Source organism: Mus pahari, chromosome 2 (genome assembly GCF_900095145.1).
Source record: "Mus pahari chromosome 2, PAHARI_EIJ_v1.1, whole genome shotgun sequence".
Lineage (NCBI taxonomy): Eukaryota > Metazoa > Chordata > Mammalia > Rodentia > Muridae > Mus > Mus pahari.
The window spans coordinates 79,523,873-79,531,856 of NC_034591.1; positions in this window are offsets into that span (position 1 = coordinate 79,523,873).

Below are 7,984 nucleotides of genomic sequence, written 5' to 3' on the forward strand. Positions count from 1 at the left end.
TACAATATATCATATGTAAAATATACATATCAATGCCTCCTCGTATTTGTCTTTGCCGTACTCCTCATTCACCTGGCTTAGTGTGAGGGGACACTGGGAGACCCTTACTGTTTACAGCCTGGTGTGATTACTTCCTGGGTGGTAGCCCACTCTGTTGGTCAAGTTTCCTGTATATCAACATGAAGATGAAAATTCTTGAGGCAATGCTGTTTAGGTGAATTAATGATTTTATGGGATTCCTGATTTCATTTAAGAAGTTTTAGGAAGTTAGTTTGTTTTAAATGGTTTTGGGTAGTTAGAGTAATCGATAGAATATTTAAAGTTAGAAATAAGAATAGAATATGCCCCTTTCTCAAAGGCTGGCAGGAACTGTGTGAGAAAGGAGTACAGTGAGCATCCATGCATTGCAAACATGTAATTGTAGCATAAGAAAAATAGGCTTGGGACAAGTTAATGATAAAAGAAAGCATTTACTCTAGGTTGGGCCTGAGCTCCTTGGTTTTGTGATCTAGGGATGTGATACCAGGTTCTCATTGTGCACCACGAAATAGAAAGGTTATGAATAAAGCGTAAACAATTCTGAGTATAAGAACAGAGAACAATTAGCCAGTCTAGTTGATCAAGATGTCAAAAATAAGACATAAGATAGATGACCTGTTGCTTAGTAAATACAGATTGCCCTCAGCTCAGCACAGGGAGAAGCTTGCTGCTATAGACTTGGCTTAAACTTTGTTAATCTATGACAAAAGAGTTACTGCTTTGGGATTACCGTAAGTTTGTAGGAAGAAAAATAAAGAAGAATTGTTTAGTTAGATATATGTTTCAAAAAAGAAATATGTAATTAATAATCCTGTTGTAGTTTCCTCTTGTATAATTGTTGTGGATGGCTCTGGTGTTGTTATATTTTGATGTTAATTCCGCTTTCCCAGGAGGGGTTGTCTGTAATGAGGAATGAGTCAAGTACTCAGGTGACTCCTTGTGAACCATCCCCTAATGAATAAAGGAATCAATCACTGGGTGAGTAGGCAGACTTCCAGGTTGGATGGAGGAAGAGAGGAAGCAGGAGAGAGTTGGGGCTTTTTGGATGTGGATAGTGTGAGGACAAGATGTAGCTTCTAGTGTCTTCTGGATTAGATGGCGAATCTGCTCGCCACTGGGGAATTTAGATTTAATATGGCTTACGAGATTAGCATTCTAGATGTTGTGTCCAGAGATTGAGTTACCATTGTTTCTGAACTAAGTTTGTGTGGTGTTTTTCTTCACATAGAGGCTTGATTGGGTTCCAGAGAGAAAGGGACAGCGACAAAGTGTGGGTTTGCCAGATATGCACCACAAAGGCTGTTGAAGTTTTGAAGCATGGACCTGGTATGGTATCGACCCATGAGTGGGAACTTACAGAGCTGGGTGGAGCGATTTTGGAGCTCTGAGTCAGAGTCTCCATGAGATAAGAACAGGCCAGCCATTGATGCCAGTGCTGCCAGCACATAACTGACCAGCCCGCTGGGGCAAAAAGTAGCTGGGTGTAGCACAGGAATCTTGATGTTCTTTTTAATATTTCCCACAGCATAATGATTTAAATCTGTTTTTGAAGACTATGTTTTTGTGGTGATTGTTTCTAGAAAATGTATAACTTGTGGCTATGAGGTAATTTTCTTTTTACATAGAAAAACTTTGTCTTAAGGGGTATAAAAAGGGGATAAAGAGAGAAAAAAAAAATCTGCTGCAGCCTGTTTTTGTTTTAATCACTGTGTGTGTTTGTATTTGAATTTACACCTTTCTTATCTCTAATCACTGGCTACCATCAGTAGCAGCTCCCCATGGTGGCTGTCAGCACCAACCACTGTCAGCTGCTATCAGCATTGACTACAATCGCCAATGCCTCGCTCTGACTCAATTTACCCTGTGGTGTCAAAGCTGGTCTTTGACCCCTGTCACCTCAGGTGCACTTTTTGGTTAATTTTAGAGTTAATGTAAATGCTACACTGTGGAGCTGAGTGATGGCCTTGAGTTCGGGTGTCAGTAAGGGTCAGTTCTTTGGAATGTGGTTTCGAAAGACAACTTTGAAAACCCTGTTTTAGAAGAAGATTCACCCAGCAGTGTGGAGTTTTACCCTACCTTGTGACATAACTGGTGAGTGTAGTAAGAAAAGGATGCATGAGAACCTTAGCTACAGCCACACAGACTGAAAGACAGACTGATGCCTCTTTTCCTCATCCAGCAGGAAGTCCAGAATAGTTCACCTCCTCTGCGCAGTGGAGAGGAGATTGGGGAGGCCACCCACACTGATGGAGCCATGAGGAGTATGTGAATATTGGGCAGGGAGTCATGTGAATTAAACACACCGTTTTTAAAAATATGGATTAAGAAGTATCTTTGCAAGATTAAAAGTTTCTTTTCATTCATATAACTCTGCTCACTCGTTCATAAAAGTTTCTTTTCATTCATATAACTCTGCTCACTCGTTCATAAAAGTTTCTTTTCATTCATATAACTCTGCTCACTCATTCAATAGCTCCAAGTCGGTTGCTTTTACGGTGTGCTGGTGGCAAGGGGGAAGGCTGAGGATAGGTTAAATTCTAAACAAAGGCTCCAGAAGTCACCGTTTGTATCTCAGATACACAAAAAAAGGAATCTGAAATAAAGCGATGAATTATTTATGATGTGTCTTTCTGGGAGGTAAGACCTTATGTAAGTAACAGAATAGCACATATTCGTAGTTTTTCTTTTTTTTAACAATTCATGTAGAGATTTTTCTAGTTTATAATTATTAAAAATTCCATCATCCTCCTGAATTCCCTCCAACCCCATGGCAGTCACTGGCAAAGCTATCATAGGTGTAACCTCAATAAAAATCTGTTGCTCAGTTTTCTAGATCAGAGAACCACTACAGAAAACTATGCCGGATCTATCCTCATGGATCAGATAACATCCCAGTCCCAGAGAAGTAAACAGTTGGGGACAGGAATGAAAATGTCATAGTTTCAACCTTCTCTGTTACTTACTACCAGGACCTCAGAAAAACATCAGATCAAGGACCTTTGTGTGAACTTTGAAAGTACAAAATCCTGTAGACCTGCAGAACATAACCTGAGCCGCCAAGTGAAACTCACTTGCTAATTCCTATTCATTAGCTCAATACACAAACCATCATTTGAATTGTGTAGGAAATAACTGCAATGACATGAAGGCTTCCCCTCTCTCTCATCACTGCATACTATTTTTTTGCTAAAAAATGCTCTCAAAGAAAAGCTATTATTCATTGATTTTTGTCAGTAATTCAACAAGTCTCTCCTTGTAATTATTTTTATGGTATTATTAGACACAGTTTATATTGAAGAGTTTCTTCCTATCACAAGCCTTACTCCATGTCAAAAGTATTTTACCTTACAGAAAGACTCTGGACAAAATATCAAGTGTCTTCAAAGAGAAGATCAGATGTGCCAAATCCTGATGAAAGAAGTGGATGCTGAAATTTATCAACTATCAAAATGAGACCATATTATGTTATTTATCAAATAAACCATTGTTTATTTAACAGTCACACTTTCTGAGATTATCGAGATCTAATTCCCCTACCTTTATATTGGCTGGGTCTTGGTAAGTCCTTTATCTTTGTTGTCCTTTGTTTTATCTTCTCTGCAGTCAGGATTTGGTATCCTTTCATCATTCCTGAGATTCTGATTCATGGAACATCCACTGACAGAAAGCTCTTAGAAATGTACTCTCAGTAAGACACTGGGAGTGACTGAGCACATGTAAAGATGAAGGTAAATTTTAGAGGAGAAATGAAGCAAGACCATGCTTAACAAATGACATCTCTTTGTTGTGATCTCTCAGATGCACAAGGTAGAACTGTGTGAAGGAAGAAAAGTATATGGGGGAGTTCTACATGAAAAATCACAGCTCTGTTTTTTTCCATATCTGAGTCCTCAATTTATCCTGAAAGGTCACTAAGTATTTTTCATGATACCTGCTTTCCTAGGGAAACAGTGATAAAGTGTACATGCACACACACACACACACACACACACACACACACACACACTCTTCTGGTGGAATCTGTAGTGAGAGTCAGAATTTCCACTTACTATGACTTTCTTCCCACCATCACTCATTTACAGTGATACTCAACAAGGAAGATAAGCCCCTCATAATATGCACCTTAGTCAGCCAATATTATTAGTTAAAGGGGAATAAAAGAAAGAATGAACTAAATATTCTTGGAATTTATAACTGAAAGCCAAAATCCTTTGAATTTGCTTACGGTCTAGTGCAGTCTCTTGTCTATAGTAGGGCTTAATTTATTTGTCTTCATCCTTAGACAAGTACTGGTATTTTTGAAGAAATTCCGTATTATTCTAGAAAACCTACATTTTAGCAAGGTGAATAAGACTGAAACACTAAATAAATGACTATGGAAGCTCTAATACACTCCATGAAACAGAAATCATAGAGTTAAATGTAGAGATAGAAGTCAGAATGATCAACACAAGGCATCCTTCTAGATATAGCATTGGCGTGCTGTATTCCAGTATGTTCCAGATAAACGAAGGAGCAAGACTAAAATAATAGTAAAATAATAACACGATTCTTTATTCGTGTTTCATTTGTATGTTTACTTTTGTGGTATGTGCTTGTGTAAATGATTATGTGTGTGTACCTGTGAGTGTTGGTGAGTATGTGGGGGAGGCAGGCAGAGGTTTACATGAGGAGCCTTTTCCAGCTGTTCTCCACTTGGTTTTTGAGATAGGATCTTTCACTGAACTTAAACCTTATCCATTAGGCTAGATTGGCAAGCAGGCCTTCAGAATCATCAGGTCTCTACCTCCCCAGTCCTGAGATTTAGATATCTCCCATTGTGCCCAGATATTCATGAGAGTGCTAAGATCCAAACTCAGTTTTTCATGCTGGCATGATAAGCCCCTAATCAACAGGACCATCTCACAACACCATTTTGTTTCTTTACTAATTTAGAACTGAAATCTAGCCTTGAGGCAATAGACACTACCATCTTCTTGAAAGAAAAGAAAAAAAAGAAGGGGAGGAGGAGGAAGAAGAAAAAGAAGAAGAAGAAGAAGAAGAAGAAGAAGAAGAAGAAGAAGAAGAAGAAGAAGAAGAAGAAGAAGAAGAAGAAGAAGAAGAAGAAGAAGAGAAANGAAGAAGAAGAAGAAGAAGAAGAAGAAGAAGAAGAAGAAGAAGAAGAAGAGAAAGAGAAAGAGAAAGAGAAAGAGAAAGAGAAAGAGAAAGAGAGAAACACAGACAGAAACACAGAAAAAAAGGAAAAAAGGTTAACTTCCAGGTTGCTAAGTTTCAAATACTGACCAATTTAGTATTCAGACACTGGGGGTTTTTTTGTAGGAAAGCTCAGGACAGGACAGTACCAAATTGGCTCTGCTGTAATTCTCCTGGGAAGTAATTCAGACTCTCAAGTCAGGAGCACAAAGCACTCTTGGTCCATGTTCTATCACTTTCTTCGGTGTTTGGGCTAACTCACCAGATAGTTCCATAGCCACCAGCCTAAAGAAGCAGCCTCAGGCAGCTCCCTCACCTGGGTGTGGCTGGGAGAACAGGGTCGATTCTATGCAAAGTCTGGAGCAGGGTTGGTAATGAACCTTTGTCCCTGTACGACCTGGTAATATCCAACCCAGACTGACAGACAAGGCATTCAAACCATGATTTGGCTTGAAAATATGAAAAAATCCAGACACTTGTAATCGTTTTTGTTTGTTTGTTTTGTTTTGTTTTCGAGACAGGGTTTCTCTGTAACGCCCTGGCTGTCCTGGAACTCACTTTGTAGACCAGGCTGGCCTCAAACTCAGAAATCTGCCTGTCTCTACCTCCCAAGTGCTGGGATTAAAGGTGCCCAAGTGCTGGGATTAAAGGCGTGCGCCACCACACCCGGCGCTTGTAATCTTTTAGATACCCATTACTTCAGAATAAAAGGCTATCTCAAATGAGTGAAATAACTTTGCATTTTAGCCTCTTTTGAAAGGATACCAAGCTTATAAGACAATAGAGAACAAGAGATAAAAATAAATCAACTTCTAAAGCAATAGGAATATTTTCCCTTTCTTCTTTCAAATAACAATCTTTTCACTCTACACTTAGATACACGCAAAGTCTTGTACTTTTTAAAATTTTATTTTTTCCTTATTCACTTTACGTCTTCATCACTCACCTCCTCCTGGTCACTTCCTCCCACAGTCCTTCCCTACTCTCTCCCCTTCACCTTCGAGCAGGATGGGGGACTCCCTAGAGATACTCTTCCACTGAAGCCAGACAGTGCAGCCCACCTAGAAAAATATATCCCACATATAGGCAGTAGCTTTTGGAATAGCCCCTGCTCCAGTTGTTTGGGATTCACATGAAGACCAAGCTGCACATCTGCTACATATGTGCATGGAAGCCTAGGTCCAGCTCATGTATGCTTCTGGTTAGTAGTTCAGACTCTGGGGAACCCTAAGGATCCAGGTTAGTTGACTCTGTTGGTCTTCCTGTAGAGTTTCTATCCCTTGAGAGGCCCCCAATCCTTCCTCTTATTCTTCTATAAGAGTCCCAAAGCTCCATACACTGTTTGACTGTGAATCAGTCTGAGTCAGCTGCTGGGTGGAGTCTCTCAGAGGACAATATGTTCCTATCTGCAAGCATAACAGAGTATCATTAATAGTGCCAGAGACTGGTGCTTGCCCATGGGATGGTTCTTAAGTTGGGCCAGTTATTCATTGTCCATCCTCTCAGTCTCTACTCCAGCCTCTGTGCCTGAATTTCTTGTAGATAGGATAAATATAGGTAACCTACTTACTGTGGGGCAAATGGAACTATGTCACCAGATAAAACCTTGGTAAGATCAAGTGGTCTGTCTCAGAGACCCCATATCCTCATACCTGAGAACAATAGAGTTTCATCTACTCGCAACGAGGCTCCTGTCCTGGAACACATGACCATGACAGCCCATAGAGAGGACTATGACAATCAGTTACATAGGGGCAGTGCTCAAAGCCACTTACACATGCAGATGAGGCATCCCTAACATCTCAGACAATCAGACCATGCCAATTGAAAGCATCTGTTCTTAGAGCCCAACTCATGCCAATACATACATACATACATACACACACACACACACACACACACACACACACACACACACACATCCACAAGGAATAAAGAACACACAAGTTATTTAATCAAAGCCATCTGAGAACATCTGTTGTATTGAGCTGCAATATTTTGGTGAAGAGAAATTCTCTCCCAAAGTTTTTGTTGCTAGAAGCTGCAAGAGCCTACCGAGGTCACTTCCCACAAAGTGACCCTGACTTTGGCTCCTAGCTGCTGAGCTGCACCACCTTGGGAGCATTTGGCCCCTCCAGTCAGTCCAGAACTCCACAGATATCTCCAGACAGCATCTGGTAAACAGATAGGCAACTTTTCTCTAAATAACAAGGACTATAATCTACCAATATTTTTGATTTTTGCTAGTAGTTTCACTCATTCTTTGAAACAGTTCTATGAGACAGTTCATAATCCATAATTCTTCATAATGAATAGAATCCAGCAACCTGTCAAAGGTCATGGAGTTCAAACACACTTAAATGCATTTTAAAAAAACCTCCACTAGACACCAGAGCCCCTGTGGCAACATCCTGACTTTCAGGGGCTGCCAGATAATGTGTAACACCAGATTACATGCTTATTTATTTTTATGCCTATGTTGACACCTGAAAATGAAGAAAATCATCTTCTGTGGATTCTTGCTACTATTAGGATGACAAAGGCCATGGTGAGTCACTCTCCACATCTCAAATATGTAAGATTCCTCCAAGATAAGTTATTGACCTGTGTTAATAAACTGAAGACATCTGAGAATCGGCTTAGAGATATTATTGTGTGTACAGTTTACTACATAGAGACAAAACTGGCTGACTTATCTGGACAGTCGGGCACGTATCACCACTGTCCCCTTTTACATTATTTTAAGATGCAT